The sequence below is a fragment of the Pseudopodoces humilis genome, chromosome 1 (assembly GCF_049639895.1).
Source record: "Pseudopodoces humilis isolate 2021_Gansu_Grassland_sample_001 chromosome 1, ASM4963989v1, whole genome shotgun sequence".
Lineage (NCBI taxonomy): Eukaryota > Metazoa > Chordata > Aves > Passeriformes > Paridae > Pseudopodoces > Pseudopodoces humilis.
This window is the reverse complement of record NC_142200.1, coordinates 41,199,501-41,217,665: the sequence shown is the minus strand read 5'-3', so window position 1 is coordinate 41,217,665 and position 18,165 is coordinate 41,199,501. Positions and strand designations below refer to the sequence as shown.

General features: G+C 40.1%; 1 long non-coding RNA gene and 5 other non-coding genes across 6 annotated transcripts; 3 read left to right on the top strand and 3 right to left on the bottom strand.

Moving 5' to 3' along the window:
* Positions 1 to 749: 749 nt before the first annotated feature.
* Positions 750 to 822, bottom strand: TRNAA-AGC (transfer RNA alanine (anticodon AGC)). The gene has a single exon. It is a non-coding gene; the product is annotated as a tRNA-Ala (tRNA).
* A 393-nt stretch (positions 823 to 1,215) lies between these two features.
* TRNAA-AGC (transfer RNA alanine (anticodon AGC)) lies at positions 1,216 to 1,288 on the bottom strand. Its single transcript has one exon. It is a non-coding gene; the product is annotated as a tRNA-Ala (tRNA).
* A 2,074-nt stretch (positions 1,289 to 3,362) lies between these two features.
* TRNAA-AGC (transfer RNA alanine (anticodon AGC)) lies at positions 3,363 to 3,435 on the top strand. Its single transcript has one exon. It is a non-coding gene; the product is annotated as a tRNA-Ala (tRNA).
* Positions 3,436 to 4,095: 660 nt separating this feature from the next.
* On the bottom strand, positions 4,096 to 4,168 carry TRNAA-AGC (transfer RNA alanine (anticodon AGC)). Its single transcript has one exon. It is a non-coding gene; the product is annotated as a tRNA-Ala (tRNA).
* A 4,592-nt stretch (positions 4,169 to 8,760) lies between these two features.
* LOC148185068 (uncharacterized) lies at positions 8,761 to 15,427 on the top strand. Its single transcript, XR_015772029.1, has 3 exons — positions 8,761 to 8,870; positions 14,840 to 14,936; positions 15,274 to 15,427. It is a non-coding gene; the product is annotated as an uncharacterized LOC148185068 (long non-coding RNA).
* On the top strand, positions 13,200 to 13,272 carry TRNAA-AGC (transfer RNA alanine (anticodon AGC)). Its single transcript has one exon. It is a non-coding gene; the product is annotated as a tRNA-Ala (tRNA).
* Positions 15,428 to 18,165: the final 2,738 nt, after the last annotated feature.

The following is an 18,165-nucleotide window of genomic DNA, read 5'->3' as shown; positions in this document are numbered from 1 at the left end:
TGATAATACAGAGATGTGTCTATTATTGCTGAGCAGGGCTTACACAGAGCCAAGGCCTTTTCTGCTTCTCATATTGCCATGTTTGCATGGGAGGTAGGAAGGAGACAGCCAGGACAGGTGACTCCACATGACCAAAGGGATATTCCAGACCATATGACCACATGCCCAGTATATAATGACAGGGGGAAGAAGGAGGAAGGGGGGGACATTTGAAGTGATGTAATTTGTCTTCCCAAGTAGCCATTACACGTGATGGAGCCCTGCTTTCCTGGGGATGGCTGGACGCCTACCTGCCCATGGCAAGCAGTGAGTTAATTCCTTGTTTTGCTTGGTTTGTGTACATGGCTTTTGCTTTCCCTATTAAACTGCCTTTATTTCAACCACTGAATTCTCCATCTTTTACACTTCTAATTGTCTCCCTACAGGGGAGGTGGGGGAGTGAGCAAGCAACTGTGTGGGGCTTGGTGACTGGCTGGGGTTTAACCATATGTTGTTTTTCATTAAGCATGGGAAAATGTCACACTGCAGAATTCTCTTCCCGCTCGATTTAGCTTACGCTGTCAACTATTACAACAGAGGATTGACCTATACAGTTATAAAAGCCTGATTTAGGTAGTAAGGGCAGAGAAAGAAAAGGAGGAAAGAAAAAAATCAGTTTAACGCCAATTAAAACAAAAGTAACATTTTACCGAACAAAGTTACACATTTTCGTTTGATAGTGTGGATCAGTTTCTGTCTGGCAAAAGCACTGGAGAATGCGGGCATCGATCCCGCTACCTCTCGCATGCTAAGCGAGCGCTCTACCATTTGAGCTAATTCCCCCCCTTGGGGCCACTCCCGGGATTACAGGACTCTGCTCCTCTGGGAGTCTCTAAACCCGCAGCACCACACATGTGGAATGGTTTTCCCTCTTGCTCTGCCTTCTCTGCTCACAAACGAAAACACGTCCAACTTCGATTCCAAAATCATACGTGTGTAGTATTTCATTTAGCATTTCCAAATCAGGAAGCAAGACGCAAGACAAACTGGAACAGACGTGTTTTCCAGCTGTATGTATGTAATAATAAAAAATTACCCGTTTGTTACTCGCCGTTCACGAAAGAAAGTGCGTTATGACATTCCGCTTTCTTGCTATACGCGTCAGGCTTTATTTAAGTATTTTTTTAAATAGTCAGGATGAAGTATTTTGACTCCCACGAGGAAGAAAACAGGCTGTGGAGAATGCGGGCATCGATCCCGCTACCTCTCGCATGCTAAGCGAGCGCTCTACCATTTGAGCTAATTCCCCCCGTTCCCACCTGCTCCATCCTGTAACTTTAGACCTCAACAGCCACAACTACAAACTGCGCTTTCCGCCTCTACTCTGCTTTTTCACCGCGAGGAATAACCCCAGGGCAGCCGTTCAGAACATTTAACTACCGCCTGACCTGGAGCCGCCTACGGTTTTGCCCGAGATGACGAAAAAACTAAGGTGATAAGGCCGAGTAATGTGATAAGGCACTTCACAATGACGTGCGCCACAAACTCGTGCCCTGCAGCCTTTCAGTGCCACCTGCCACACGCTGGATTTGTCCTTCTCCTACACTCAGGGAAATCACATCAGACACGACACAGCGGAGCAGCTTGAGGATAATTCAAAACTCGCGTTTGCCCTGATGTCCCCTCGGGAGACCATCTAGAAAGCAAAATTTAAGCCTGATTAAATTAACTTACATCAGTTTCCATTAGTACTGACAAGAAGATGGATTGAAGCAATCTTAAATGAAAGTATGCGGACACAAAGGCTTCAAAACTGAAACACCCTAAATTTGTTGTTTTGTTTTGTTTTTTTTTTAATGGAATTAAGAAGGTTGGGCTATTTTCAGACATAGATAAGGAAGTTTTCCCAACCAGGTTAAGAAATTAGAACATTTTACATGCCATCTTACATGAAAACTTAGCAACACTCAAATTAATGATCACAAAATAATGCTGTCAATTATATAAAATACATGTTTTAATAATTGAGAATAATGCAGTGATCTCCCCTCTCCCTTATCTGGGCATTAAATAAACTGTTTTTCTGTGAGCCGAATGGGTGAAGCTTTAGGCCCTGTCAGTGGCAGCAGAGTGAGATATTGTGGTGAAAAACAGGAAGAGGTAACCTGCATTTTGCATAATGACTCGAACTGCACAGGGTTGATAAAGAAAACTGTTCATAGAGCTGAACCTTGTGAAATACGATATGGAAGAGATCCTGGCCACAGGCATGCAGGGGGCCATCAGTGAGCCTAAGATACACATATGCCTGTGAGAAGGACTGAAAATGCTTTTGCATATTTCTCCCTCAAGTCTACTCAAGTGAGCTATATAAAATCATCTCCAATATAATGCAAGAAGTGTTAAGGATAAATTTTATTTTTTTTTTATTGTACAGAGACTGAAGTTAGGCAGGAGAGAATTAGAACTTTAAGAGAATGCTTGCAGCAACACTGTAGTTGTAGTTCCACATCTAGACCTGAATCTGGATTGTAACAGATTTGGAGTACTAAATTACCTAGGACAAGTTGTAACTTACTGATGCTCAATTTTGAAATTTATTTTGTTCTGACTGTTGCTGCCATCCCGTGAGTTAAATCCTTCAGAGAAAACCACCAGTACATGTATTGTTGGATTACTGCACACACTTCAGTTTACTAGCAGGACTTAGGCCTCTGCATTTAAATAGAGCATATCAGTGTATCCAGTCTCATTGTAAACTACATTTTCCTTCCTGAAATCCAGAAAGCATTCTTTGATTTAATGGCCAGTGAACAGAGGTTTAGCAATGCGCTTCCTACTGCAAAGTCAGTTAGTATGACTACAGGAGAATTTTTCTATTTAAGACATGTGCTTAATAACCCCATATATTTAAGATGCAATACTCTTTGGACAGAATTATCAAAGTCAATAAATAAAGGTAGAAATACAAATAATTCCTAGAATATAGCATAAGAATTTATGAATGAATATTTCCTCTCCAGAAACTAAACATGAATTTTTAAACCATTGTATTTATCATTTATGTATGTTTAATCAGAAAATAAAGTTGGAAAAGGAGCTAAAGACTTGGAAAAAAAAAGAAGAAAAATCTCACTGTACTTGAGTGACTTCTAAGAGTAGTCTTTCTAGATTTATAAGCCTTTTTGTAGTTGCACTGCAAGAGCTGGAAAAAAACGAGTTCTCTCTCCTTGAATAAACGCTAGAGGATGCACTACCCAGGAAAACGAATTGTTTTATTCAAGGAACACAGCAGAAAATGCTCCACATAGGTCAAGAGCATAACCTAGCTTTTCAGCCATCGGGTGAGCAGGAGTGCAGCCGCCCCACACCACCTGCGGTAAGGGGAATTAGCTCAAATGGTAGAGCGCTCGCTTAGCATGCGAGAGGTAGCGGGATCGATGCCCGCATTCTCCAGTGTTTTGGTCAGCTGTGACGCCGCGGTGGGAAAAGATTTTTCTTCCATGAAATGTCCCGGTTTTTGTGGTGGAAAATGCACAGCAGGTAATAGAGACCGACTCACACGGCAAATAAAAGGGTAGAAGAAATGTTAATGGTAAGGATTACACTTGTGCACTGAGAAACAATTTCTTCACATACCCATCTAAACTATCGCTGTTACTCTGTGATATAGGGGAAAAAAAAATAGCCACTTCCGTCCCTTAACAAGGCACTGAACGTTAGCATTTACGATTACTTTTTAATTATGTGGAAAGTTACTGAAATTGTCTCTGCGAAGATGCAAAAGTCTGTAGTTGTCTATATATACCATCAGCTCACCACAGAATTAGTGTCTCTCCAGCTACTTTGCACTCGCTGTAGGATGGGAAGGGCACGCCTGTTCCTAATGTGAGTTTCAAGTGATACTCGGTCTCCCACAGTATCATTTAATGTCTTCCTCTAGCCCTGAGAAGAAATTAATTGGCACTTGAAAAAAAACAAATATCAGCTCATATCAACATTAAAAACTTAAACACTTCATACTATGCAAACGCGTCCCCACACTGATTCACTTTAAACCCTTACGAAAGCGCTCCGGGAACACGCATCTGGATTCAAAACAGACAGCACAACAAATGGAGAATGCGGGCATCGATCCCGCTACCTCTCGCATGCTAAGCGAGCGCTCTACCATTTGAGCTAATTCCCCCTGCCGGAGGCTGCCCGCCCCCTTCACTGGCCATTCCCGCTTCTTCCGCTGCCGCACGCCGCGCTCCCACACAAAGCCGACTGCCTCCCCCGAGCGCCGGTAGCTGGGCGCTCCGAGCCCTTCTAATCCCCTCCCCAAGTCACGGGTAGGCAATAACAGCGCACAGCCCTCTCGTGAAACGCAGAAACAATTAAGTCTTCCTGCAAGCGCACTGCTTTTGACAGCCGTAGTGGGAATTTTGCCTAATATAATATCAGGACTCCTCGAGGCAACAGCAGACGCTTTGTTCAGTGGAGCTGCATCTGGATAACATCCGGGCTTGTGTTTCCAGAAATTGCAGACTTACGTTCACACCAAACAATTATTGCTGCTTAAGAGAAATCTGGGTATATTTAAATGCAGTATTTTTTTCTAAAACAGATTTTTCCTATTTGTAATCTCTAGGTGGAAGACAATCGACTAAATGACTTTACCCTTCTCCACATTTTACAATATCAAATACACATGACTGAATAGGTAGAGTTCTTCCAGTTCTTTTTCTTGTGGCAATAGAGGCTGGGTTCATGTTGTAAAAAAGGGGCAAAAAAAAAAAAAGCACCCATGGAACAAGGGCTCTTGAAAACAATGAAGAAAGCACCAAATGGAACACCAGGAAACAAAGTAATAGTTCACATTATTTACTTACATCTCTCAGGCATTTTTAAGTTGTGATGCTATCACCAGATAGACAAGCACACTCACACAGACAAATACATATAAAATCAAAATTATACGACTAAAATATAAAAAAATAAAAATTTTTACTAAAATGAAACAGCAGTGAAAATTCTGTTTACTGGCTTCACAAAGAGCAAGAGAGAATTGTGATTTTTTGTTACACTTAAAATATTAAATAATATGCCTTTCTGAACATAAAAGGAATATCTGAAATGAAATTTTTTAAATAACTATGCAAACAGCTCTTGATTTCCCCAGGATGCTTTAAGATACATGAATCACACTGACATATAAAGATCTTTCAAATCTCTGCTCTTCAATGACCTGGTGATTTCAGAAAACAAAATAACAAAATTTCAGTCTTTGGTCTAGCCCTAAAGCTATACTAGTAGTCCTGTGCACATTCTACCATTAACAAAATTCCATTGCCTTCCCACCTACTCCTTCACTCTGATTGAAACAACTGGCTTTGCCAAAAAAATATTTCTCCCTCTCCTATTTAATCAATGTAGAAAGAAGCATCTGAATTTAATTTGCAGGAGGTAATTAAGTTTTTGCTGCTGGATTTATGCTGCAGATACCACTGACATGTAAGCAACTGGCTGACTGAAAGCCCCACAGGTCAGGGTGCCTGACAAAGTAAGGAAGGTTGCTGCTCCTTCTATTTGGGGATGTTTCACATTTTTATTAGTATTCCTCCTGAACAAAAACCATTTAAGTCTCAAAAACACCTATGCTATAAAACTAACAAGCAACCAAACAGAACCCTTCTAGTTGTGTCTGTATCAGGCTTGTAAGAATATAGCCCAGGCAAGACCAGGGTTTCATCACGCCAGATTTTGAAAGGTACAGCACATCATTGTTTTAATTAAGGGAATCCCCAAGCAGGCTTACAACTGCACACAAACTGAAACTTTCAATTTGTGACTAGGCACTGACAGCCTTAAGGCTTTAACACAGCAGGTAGGGTAAAATTTAGTTAAAATCAAGCAAAACTCAGAATGAACTATAAATTAAGCAGTGACAAAATGAGTAAGGACAGTTATAGAACAGTCAGTTCATTCTGTTAAATAGCCTAACCTTCAAACTGATAGATACCACACTAAAATGAAGCAAGTATGTCTCCAGTTCTGTATCCAGTATTTATCCCATATTTAAAGCACTGCAGGAAAAGCTATATTTTAAAGCATTGAACGAAATGTGTTTTGGATATCAGGGATAATTTTACTGAAAAGCAGTATCAAAATATGGAATTAGATTGCAAAATTCACACCATCCTCTGGAGGGAAAAACCCCATGAACAAAAACCTCAAACTCCAACAGACAGCACCTCACCAAATGCATTGTAAATCAGATAAAAAGCAACACAGGAGACATGCCATAAGTAAGAGGAAACCTCCCAGAATCCCCGTTTCTGTTTTTAATGGCCACAATGAGAGTAACATTTGATTTGTTGATGAAGATGTTATTGCTTGTTCATAAAATTTTGCCTCCATTTTACCATTATTCATTGATTCATGCCCAAAGTGCAAGACATAAACATGCTAAAGAAATCCCAAAACATAAGAACCAACCAAAAAGAAAAAAACAAAAACAAAAACTAACTCAAAACATAATAAACCTTAGAATGATTTTCTACTTTTAACAGAATTTGCTACTGCAGCTACCACCTTTGAGGAAAATCAGTATAGTCCATCTGGGAGGTTACGCACTAGTACAAAATTCTGTAATATTGGTCAAAGAATCACCTTAGCCAGGCATCCTAAGTAACTTCAGTTACCATTAGCAGTCACAACAGAAACTTTTAAAAGCTAAAATAATTAATATTAAATATACTGCTTTTGTAAGATGTATGACACCAAAATGTTTTTTTTGTGTATATTTATCAGATTAGCATTTAGGTTAACACTGTGCTCTCTGTGCACTAATAAGAAGATGGTGATCTCAGAGCACAGCTCTGAGCAAGATCACTTTATGCTACTCTCTGTCATCTCCCTGGGGACCAATACAAAAATCACCCTCATAATTTCAACCTCTAAAATCTCTAACTATCAAAGAGCTGAAATACCAAGAAAACATACAAGTTACCATTCTCCTTTTCTAAACGGATCCATGGATTTTTGATTTCCACCTAGGTTATCATATGGATTCCAGATTGGCAAAGAATTCATTCTGTTTTCAGATGGAGAAACAGGAAGTCATACATTAACATGGTTATGCATTTAGGTTTTTTCCTAGGAAAATGACTAGACTCACATCACAACCTACTCCAAATTTTTCTGGAAGACCTTGCAACCTTACTAACTTAATGAGTGTTTAAAAAAGTTTCAACATCATGCTACATGTACAATGCCCTCCTTGAAACAAACAGGATGACAATATAGAAAAACCGTGTTACTAATTTTACATACAAAACAAACTGTTTAATAGTTAATAGCAATAAACAAGGTTGTTAGAAAAGTAGTGAGATTGACTGTGCCTGAATCCCACTGGATCTGCAACTTTTGTCTTCTAAATCCCCTCTCTAAGAATCTAAATTTTGTCTACATTCCCTATAATTTCATGAAGTAGAGAATGTGGGCTAGCTATGCCTAGGCCACCTGGCTAATCAGCTATCACTAGACACCACATACAAGATTTTCCTCATGTTCATTTAGTGTCTATTCCAAGCCATGGATGTCCACAGAATAATAAACAATTTCTTTATATTTTTGATTTTTATCCATCTTTCACTTTTCGCACCAAAGTTAACAGGGGTGAGAATGAAGATTTTTTCATAGCTTAGAATTCAGGTCCCTATATCCCGTGGCTTTTACTAAGGACTCACTAAATGAGACTTTTTCCAGAATAATAGAGTAGTTTTAAGAACAATAACCTCATCCAAATAAATAAACTAACCATTTATAAAAAAGCCCCAAGGAACTGGTTATATGGAATAAACTGAAAAATGTATTTAGCTGCAATGTTCCAATACTAGAGGGTTAAGATACACAGAACTCACTTAAGTTATATATATATATATATTTATATTTATAGTGTATGTTTAACATCTAATTACTTAGGTCCATATGAAAATCTGAGCGCTTTCCTTTCTTAAATTTATGCACCACCATGATATACAATAATTTTAAAGTAAACAGGGAAACCAGACTTATCACTAAAGCATTCACTGATGAAGCTACCTGCTTACAGTGTTTTCAAAACATCACAAACATGCTGAATTAAGACCACAAAAAAGTTTAGGATAGCACCCACTTCAACTCAAGTTATCCTCTGATTTGAGTCTTCCACCTCTCTCCTGGGCTCAATGTTACATGAACTCTGGAGGAGCAGTATCAGAAGAAAACAACAGCTATTAAAATTTCCTAATGCAGTGTAGGATTAGTGAGGTTGTAGGTGTTGAGAACAACTGAAGAAGGGCTGAAGCCTGAGTCATGGCAGAGCAGCACAGGAATAGGAACCCCACGAGAACCCACAAAACCACCCGCTCTGCTGAGGAGTCGCACTGCCCACCTGCACATCCTCCTTCAAACAAGCACCCCCATGACTTCAAAACTAGATTTTGTGAGACCCAGTAAGACAGCCACCACGACCAGAAAGCCCTTGGGTAAAAGGCTGTGCACAAACCTCCTCCGCCTGCTCTGTCTTTCGATGCTCTCAGCCCAGGCTCGCCCCAGGTGACAACGCAGCGCACACCGCTTCCCTTCCCGCATGCTCCCAACTTCCCGGCCTCTTAGGACTGGGCTTCTGCTCTGCCCCTCCCAGGCACTAAGCGTGCCCTGCCCTGTCCTAGAACCCTCTGTGAAGGCGTGTTTCCACCCACCCCAATGGCAACTCTCTCCCCCAGGGCAGCTGCTGCCCTCCTTTTACTCCTTTATAGATGGAGTGGTGAACAGGCGGTGCTGGGAGGTTTGTCATCCTGTGAACAGGGAAATGCTGTAGCTGGGTCTCCTCCTGATGTGTGAGGCAGCTGTTGGGATGGCAGGTAAGTGTTCTAAAGAAAAGCCACCAACCTGCCCGGTGGTCAGCTCTTCTGTCCCTGAAGCTGCCTTCTGTATCTCCAGGGGGAAAAGAAAATGCTGGAAAGGGCAGATTTTTATCCTAGTTTTCCCAATGCAATGCAATGTAAGTAGTACGAATTATCAGCTGAGTGTGTACACCTTTAAATGGACCTAAATATTATTTTCATAATGTAAATTCATGATTAGGTTTACGCTCATGCATTTTCCTAGGCATTGCTTTGAGGGTGGAGGTTGAAAAATAATTCTAAAAGATGTACATAATATGCATTTAAGGAGGACAAGATTTCCATTTTCCAACCAAATTCCTGATAGTTTCTAACAGCTGAGAACGCGACTTCTGAATAATTTGGATATGCAATATATCTTTCTCTGTCACTTTCTGAGTTTGTTTTTTTTTTAAGGAGATTATAGAACATAAGGGCTATTTGCAACTGTAAAAGCTATTTCTGTCTTGTTAACAATCTCAGCTTCTGCACTTTTGACACCAAGCATCAGGTTAACTGTTAGCAAGAAAAGGCAGTTTTAGCAGTAAATGGTAAAAGCCACCTTTGGTTTATCCAGCCAGCAGCCTTGGTGAAACTGTGTAGGCTAATGTGCTCTTCCTCAGTTCCTTGGAGTCTCTGAAGTTTTGGCAATAACCCATCTCCTGTGTGTTTATAACCTTGCTATTTTTGTGCATTGCTACATACTTTTCCTGAAAAAAGTAAAATAAGGAAAAAAACAGAAATTCATTGATTTTTTTCAACAAGAGCTGACCTATTTTTATGTAGCTTTTGAGTTCTTCTTTTGCTAAATGTTAGAAAAATTACAGCTGCTTCAACACTTCTCAAGTAAGTAAAAAGCTAAGAAAAAATGTTAATAGTGTTAGACAACTTAAAACAAGATCAGTGCAGAATCTTGAGTTGTTTACCAGTCCTTTAGGATCATAGCAGCATTTGAATTGTTAGAAGTCATCTCTAGGCAACTTCCTCTGAAGAAAGCTTTATTTTCTCTGAAGATAAAGAGAAAAATAAGGGTTTTTTTTTAGTTTTTTGTTTTTCTTTTTTTTTTTTTTTTAATCCAAAGACTTGACCAGGAAGTTTCTCAGGAATGCCTGGTCTAAATATGTTCCTTGTCATCACAGCTAAATAATGCAATAATGAGTATTGGTTAGCTAACTCACTCTAAATTCCTAGAGATGATCAAGTAAGCAGGTGCTTTTAGGCCCAGATGAGCATCCAAGGTGGTTCATGCTGCATAAATAAGATCATGGGGGAAAAAAAAAAAGTGTCTGACTTCAGCTGAATTTTGTAGTTTTCCACTGAGTGGTTTCAATAGAAAACCTGCTGAAGTGCTGGTGGATGTTCTAGCAGCTGACATAGAAAATTGAATTATTTACATGGCAAAGATCTCTCCTTACTTCACAAGTGTTACATCATTTTCACACTGCTTTTAATTTTTTTAGCATTCTAGAAATACTGAAAAATGATACACAGTTTATCAATCAATCTCTCCTCCCCTAAAAAATCTAGGCTTTAACTCTGACAGGACTAGTTTTAGTATTTTAAAGAAAAAAAAAAACCCAACTAACCAACCAAAAAATCAGGTATAGCTTAAACATATAGCTGGCCATAAATCCAGGGTAACTTGATACCTGATTATTACTCTCACTAGTACCATTAGTGCTCTTAGAACTGACAGCTATATTCTTTCCTGAATACCATTATTCTTTTTTTCCCCTTCCTATTTTCTTGTGGTTAGCACTGTCAAAAAATTGTAGCAAATCAATGCTCAAGCTTGTGAAGCTCGAAGTGAATATTGCCACATAAAGACAGTGGCTTAGTTTCACTTATTCCTAGTCTGTCTTTCCTTCTGCCAAAGAATCTAGCTCCAGGAACAACTGGATGTGCATGTGCAGTATCTCCAAGGCATTCATCACATGTCAGGGCTAAGGTACATAAAATGATTCAGCATCTCCAAAAGTCAGTAAATGATGTAAAAACAAGCCAGGCCAGTTAGAAACCAGTCAGGTGGTGATCTTACCTCCACTCATGTTCTGATTTGATTTCTTCTTGCCCTGGCTTAAACTTGATGAATGAGTAACTTTTGCCATCTGTGGAGTGAGAAATGCGGCCTGGCTTAGCAAGGAGCCATTGTCTGGTTTAGTGCCGACACAGTGAAGGAACAACCTCCTCTGTAAATTAGGATGTTCAAGCAACAGTCAGAAAATCTCTGGGTGGCAGATTATGGGTTATATAATTTGTCTGTATGTGCAAGAGCAGAGAGAGCTTATGGAGAAGAGCACAAGGGAACACTGCCATGGCAAATCAGGTGAAGTTCATAAATTCTGTTCACCCTACAAAAAGCTAGAGCCAAACCCAGTTCTCTTGCTTGGTGTATCACTTTATGTTTCAAAGAGATACCTGAGTGGCCTCTATGGTTAAAATAAGCAGGGGAAAGATGTAAAGTGGAGCTCAGCCACTTTGGCTGGTTCAGCTCAAAAAACCTGGGTTGATCAAGTTATGTGTATGTGAAAGTTGTTACAGCTGTGTTCACATTATTTTAGTATCAGAAATAGAGTGGCCAGCAAGACCATGGCAGTGATTGTCATCCTGTATTGAGCACTGGTGAGGCCTCACCTTGAGTGCCACGTTCAGCTCTGCGTCCCTCACTTCAAGAAGGATATTGAGGTGCTGGGGTGTGTCCAGAGGAAGACAATAGAGCTGGTGAAGGGTCTGGAGCACATTTCCTACTGAGGAGCAGCTGAGGGAGCTGCTGTCACGGAGAAGAAGGAGGCTCAGGGAAGACTTTATCACTCTCCACAGCCACCTGAAAGGAGGCTGTAGCCAGATGAGGGTCAGACTCTTCCCCCATGCATCTAGGGACACGACAAGAGGATGCAGTCATAAGATATGCCAGGGGAGGTTTAGTTTGGACATCACAAAGAATTTCTTCACAGAAGAGTGAAGAATTGGAATGGGCTGCCCGGGGAGGTGGTGGAGTCACTGACCCTGGGGGTGTTTAAGGAAAGACTGGATGTAGCACTTAATGCCATGGTCTAGCTAACATGGCGGTGGTGTTAAAGGCAGAAATTAAAGTCGATGATCTCTGAGGTCTTTTCCCACCTAACTGATCCCGTGATTCTGTGAAGCAGAAGCGAGGAGGCTGGGGGAAGGAAATGATGGGAGAGCACGCAGCCGGTGGCAGGGGATTTTGGAAGGCCATGGGAAGGGGTCTGTGGAAGTAGAGAGGGCTGTCCCGAGGAAGCAGGGAAGCAAACGCGAGGAGCCGAGGCCCAGGGTCCGTGAGGGAGCGCAGCTGCAGGGGCCACGACGGGAGCTCGGGGGACGGGCGCGGGGCGGCCCCTGCGGCCGCGCCATCGCTGCTCCCTGGCGGGGCGGGGGCCGGGCCCCGGGGGTTTGGGTGCTGTCTGGGGCGGGGGCTGTGGGTGTAGTTTGGGTGGAGGAATAAGGACCGGCCCCCAGGGCTGTGGGTGCAGTTTGGGGGGGCTGTACATCATCACGGTCCCTGCCCATGACATAAACTTTATGCTGCGTATCAAGTCACGTGAGCACCGGTGGGTTAATTTCTCAAAAAAACAGTGTTTTAAGGCTGTTAAAAGTAATGTATTAATTACAGGGAAGTGCATTTGGCGAGGTAATAAATAAGAAAAATACAGATCTGCTTTATTTTCGCTTGACACTCTCTCCTCAGAGAAGCCAGACACGTTCCAAAAAGATGTATGTGTGCTTACATACGCATTTATATGACAGGATGTGTGTGTGCATATATATATATATATATATATATATATATATGCACCCACACATATGTGTAAGTTTTGACTATAAAACTGTTTCATTCATATGCATATAACATTTTTTTCCCTTCATTAGGTGTTTCCTGAACCATTCTTTACATGTTCATGCCCTGAAAATTGGAAAGAACGTGGGTTTCTTTGTTGAATTTCAACAGTTGCTCAATAAAAGTTGCGCTTTTTTTGGTTGGTTTTTCCCTAAAAATATACGTTTGGTTTCTTTTAAGAAACTTGATTTTTCTGAGAGCTTCTTGTATGCAGCCAGCTAAATAACAAAGGCTTGTGTCATAAAAGTATGAATAAGATTATTCTGGTAGTGTACATGCCAAAGGACGTGTCCCATGATTGCAACTCTGGGCTGCAGTCAGTTGTTGGTGAGTAGAAAGAATGGCTCAGCAAGAAACAACGAATTTATAATCAAATGTAGTTGTATTGTGGTTTTTTTTGTAAGTTTGGAGTGTGGATGTCCAAGTTGTGAATTTTTTTTTTTTCAGGTGGGGAATTAGCTCAAATGGTAGAGCGCTCGCTTAGCATGCGAGAGGTAGCGGGATCGATGCCCGCATTCTCCAGTGTTTTCAGTACTGATGTCATTATAAACCACACGGCAGCCTTTAAAATTATTTTCCTACTTACACGTAATTTTTTTTTGTATAATGGTGTACAGAAGCCTGAAAGAACTGTAAATTTTTAAAAAACGCATATTGATTTAAGTATTTCAGTTTTTCATTTCAAAATCAGATGTTCTTTTGCATAGAGGAAGTAAAAAAAATATAATCTTTGCATGAAATAATCAAATTTACTGACCTCTTAATGCAATAAAAAATGACATCTAAAAATTATTGAGAAAAGGAAATGAGGAATTTTTTGACAGGTCCTTAAGTATTTGGTTAATGATTTAATTCGTTAGTTAACTATTATATATATAATTATATATATATATTATATAATTATATATATTATATATATATATATAATAGTGTGTAGTGAACAAAATTTTGTATTCATGCTTCGAGTAAGACTCATTGTTTCTGCTCTACTTTGGTTGTATAGGCTGGTTATTATAAAGAGTGGGCTAGAACATTTTATAGTTCTTTTGCACCTGGTGGCAAGATAGCGCCTTTTACTTGTGAATTTTCACAGCTCTGAAATACCATGGAAATTATCTCTCCAAATCTATGCTTCCACATTTTCATGCTTCATGAGGGTGGGGTTTTTTTTGTTTGTTTAGTGGTTTATTTGTTTTTGGTTTTTTTTAAATTCTGATTTTATTTTCTTACTTGCTCATTCAGATATATTGCTTGTACTTCCAGTTTGAGATAGCATGAGGAAATGAGCAGAATGTGCTTTTTACACAGCATGAATTTGTGAATTTGTGCAGTTAGGTTCTTGGGAGTGCACAGAAACAGGAACCAAAAGTTATTAATGAGGCTCCATGTTAAGGAAGGAGGAGAAAGCCTGCTGCATGGATGTACAAGTAGCACCTGTGAAGAAAGTAAGGGAGATCTTCCTTTGACATGACAAGACCATGACAATAAAGGAATTAACTTCTGGATAGAATGGGATAGAAATTGCATTTGCTTATTTCTCTTGTATTCTCCAAGTACTGGAGAGCAAAGAGGAGCTGTGACTGTGAGGCTGCTTGATGTCTCTTAAAATTAAGTCTAATGGAGAGAAAAGCATTATGGTCTTGTCACGAGTCCCTTTTGGACTCAGGTAATAATTTAAATGTCCGTTTGCTTGGAATGAGACTATTCAGTAGTCTTCTGTGTGATTATTATTGTTTCTGTGTTTTCTGTGTTTCTGTTGCTGCATAATACCTGACACTTTCTATGCTTTTAAAGGGAATGAATTATATTGTTTTTCTTGGCTGATCAAATGCAAGTTGTGCACTGATGGAATGAGGGAATTTGGTGGGGCTCTTTTCAGGTGCAGTCTGCAATCACTTGAAAAGCTGAAAGCTCTCAGGACTAATGACTTTTCATTACATTTATGCCCAGCTTCCTACATTGGAGCGCTTCTGTCTATTAGGGCTTGTAAACACTGGAAAAGCTTACTTCTAATTTTTTTGGTGTAAATATGAATAGAAGTAAGAAGTTTTTGCTCATCACATGTGGTGTTTTATGTCTTTATTTTTAGGTAAACTATCCTGTGAAGAATTTACAGGATTGAGAGACACAAGGGTCCTGGCTCTCAGAAGAACTACTGCCTGTGGAAGTATACTATTTGTTATTTGGTAAGTATTTCCCAGAGCCCCATGTCAAAGGAGTCACCACTCTGGGTCTGCCTGTGCTTTCTTAGTCAGAAATTGCATAGAGATATTCTGTGTAAAGAACCATGAGGGAATTGAGGTTTATTTGATTTTTTATTATTCTTATTACTATTACCACTCATACTTTACACTATGGTCCTCTGTAATATCATGCTTAAATCAGTTACACAAGGTAGTTATTAATTCTGAATAATAATTTGTATTAAACTTGCTGGAAGATATTGCTATGTCTTTGTTTGTTGTAGTCTGCAAATAGGAAATAATTATTCCTTAGTTGTCTTTTATCAATACCTTGCTCCAGGTACTACTTAGGAAATCTTTAGGCTGAGGTGGAGCTTGGGGACTGTCATACGGCAACTCTGGAGACAGTGTTGGACAACATGAGGGCCATCTGTAGAATCTGCACTCAACAATCACAACTCTGTGAAACTCTTAAATAAAACTATTTCACAACATGATTGTGGAACATTTGTTTTCTGAGCTGAGGACACTGCTATTCTGATTTTTCTCTTGATGGCTACAGTCTGATATTTGACAATAAAATTTATGGAAGTTTTTTTCTGGAATGACTACCAATACTTTATTTTGACCAAGTTGTAATCAGAAGTGGTATTTTGAACTCTTTTTGGAGAGTGAGAGGTGAGTTCAGTACCGTGTGTAAGTGCTCAGAACCATGAAACACAAACCATCGTTTGTGTTGGCCAGGACCTTGAAGATCATCTTGTTCCAGCCCTTCTGCCATGGGCAGGGACACATTCTTCCAAAGGAGGTAGCTCTAAGCACCATCACATCCGAGCTTTGTCACAGCTTCTCTGGGCAACCTGTTCCACTGCCTCGCCACCCCCACAGTAAAGAATTTCTTACTAATACTGAACCTAAACCTACCCTGTCTCAGTTTAAGGCTGTACCCCCCGTGCTATGACTGCATGCCCTTGTGAAAAGTCACTCTCCAGCTTTTTTCTAGGCCCTTTTTTGGATACTGGGAAGCTGCTTTTGCTGGGGCCACCTCTCCTGTAGGCTGAACAACCCCAGATCTCTCATCCTGTTTGAAAGGAAAGGAAGTTACACCTTTAAAATGTGTTCAGCTTCCAGTTGTCAGTATTTTTCCTCTCAAATTCACTGTTGAAAAAAATTACATTTTTTCCTAGTAAACTTTGCCCAATATAAGAAGAGTGAAATTAAATAATTTTTAGAGTCATTGAGCAGAGGTGTCATTACCTAGGCCAGCGACCTTATGCCTATTTTACATTTTGGGCCATGTTTTATTTCCTGTGGTTACAGTAAGTATTGCAGTAATTTGTTACTGCTAAATGGAAGCGTTGACATCTGGTGGATGGATCTGGACACAGATGGACTACTGTGAGACTCATGGAATACAAGTGGGCTTTGGTTTGGTGAGCCTATGGCTCTATTTCTGTCATGTCTCAAGACATGCAGGTGTGCTGTTCATTGTTAGCACAGAATCACCTAAAAAAAGAAGGATTAATCATTAAATAAAAATGTTAGCACAGAATCACCTATAAAAAGAAGGATTAATCATTAAAAAAAAAATAAATGCACAGGCATTGGGTGGCCACTGTGCTTCTTTCTGACCTTAGAGCTGAGCAGGTTTTATCTTAATGCAAGTAGGAGCACAGCCTGGTTACATTATGGATGGACCACAGTGGACAAGGCTTGTGTAGTGGTCTCTAACAGCCCTCCTGCACATGCTCTTGGTTCCAAAAAACAGGAGAACAACTCTTTTTTTTTTTTTTTACTACAGTGATGCTATAGTAGGGGAGAATTTTTCGAAATATTCTGACTTTTTTTCAGTATTGTTGCTACTTTGACAAAAATACTGGAATAGGCTACACAAGAAAATCCCTATAATCAGCTTGTTGACAATAGAAAACTCCACAGATCATTGAAATACAGCTTAAGGAACAGTTTCATTGTGTTGGAAAAGTTTACTTCTAATTATTTTCGTGCAAATATTGAAATTCCTGCTTATTTCTATTGTTACAAAACACTGATCAAAACTAATAACTTGATAAAAGAAAATAGAAATCAATGGAAGAACTAAAAACTGTTGTAGATTTATCATTTCCATGTATGCAGAGATAGCAAAAACAGTATTAGGCTAAAATGAACAAAGCATAAATGCAGGGAGGCAGAGCATTTTATGTATGAGGGTGGGTATTGTGCTGTGCAGGGCCAGGAGTTGGACCCCGTGGTCTTTGTGGGTCCCTTCCAACTCAACATACTCTTGTAATTTGAGTCCTCACTGGGGAAGAGATTTCAAGTTACCTGGAAAAAAAACATCTTGCATCGTGGCTCTTTCTGATCTCTGTCAGAAGTTTGTGAATGAGTTTAACTCTATAAGCTGTAAAGGAAAAAAAACAGAGTGTTATTTATAAAATAGAATGTCAAGAACAGGATGTGGGGGTTGTTAGCGGTTAGCAAGGTGTGTGTGACAGTCTTTTCTGTTAGAGACTGCTGCTAGCAGCAGCCCTGTGCTCGGGCTGCAAGTCCTACTGGGAATCCCACATTGCAGTGAGCCTGGCACGGGTTTAGGGATGTGTCCCCTTTCAGATGTGTTCGCCTGCAGGTTGCTTTGGTGTGCATTTCCCTCGTGTCCACATGACTGCTGCCAGGGCCTTTTTGGATTGTTCCTGAGCCTGCTGCAAGGGCTGTTCCAGCACTCTGCCAGGGGAGCTGCCTTCTACCTGCCTATGGGTCCCTGGCCCGGCGCAGGTTGTGGTTCCCAGGTAGGATGTGCAAGGTGCTACCGCAGCGGCCACCTTCAGCTGAGCTCGGCATTGGCTCCTGGGGAAGGGCCTGGGACTTGAGTTTTGTAATTGACTTCTGCATGTGAAGAAACATTTGGCAACATGACTAGACATTTGTGGTATTAATTTTCCAGTTGTTATGCTACTGAATGTCAAATATTTCAGCCTTTGAAACTATCACATCATTTTGAGGAGCTAACTCTAATAAGCACCTCTTTGATTCTGGCATTTCTGCGTTTTTTAAATTTTTATCTGTATTCTTTCCTTTTATGCCTTTGGCACTTTTTTTTATTATTTTTTTTTTTTTTTTTTTTTTCTCCAGAGACCCTTCGGAATCTAAGTGTCTTGTTTAAAGCCAATCTGAGAAAACAAAAAAAATTAAGTGAAGCTTCACTGCTGTGTGCCTACTTCCTTATTTCTAGATG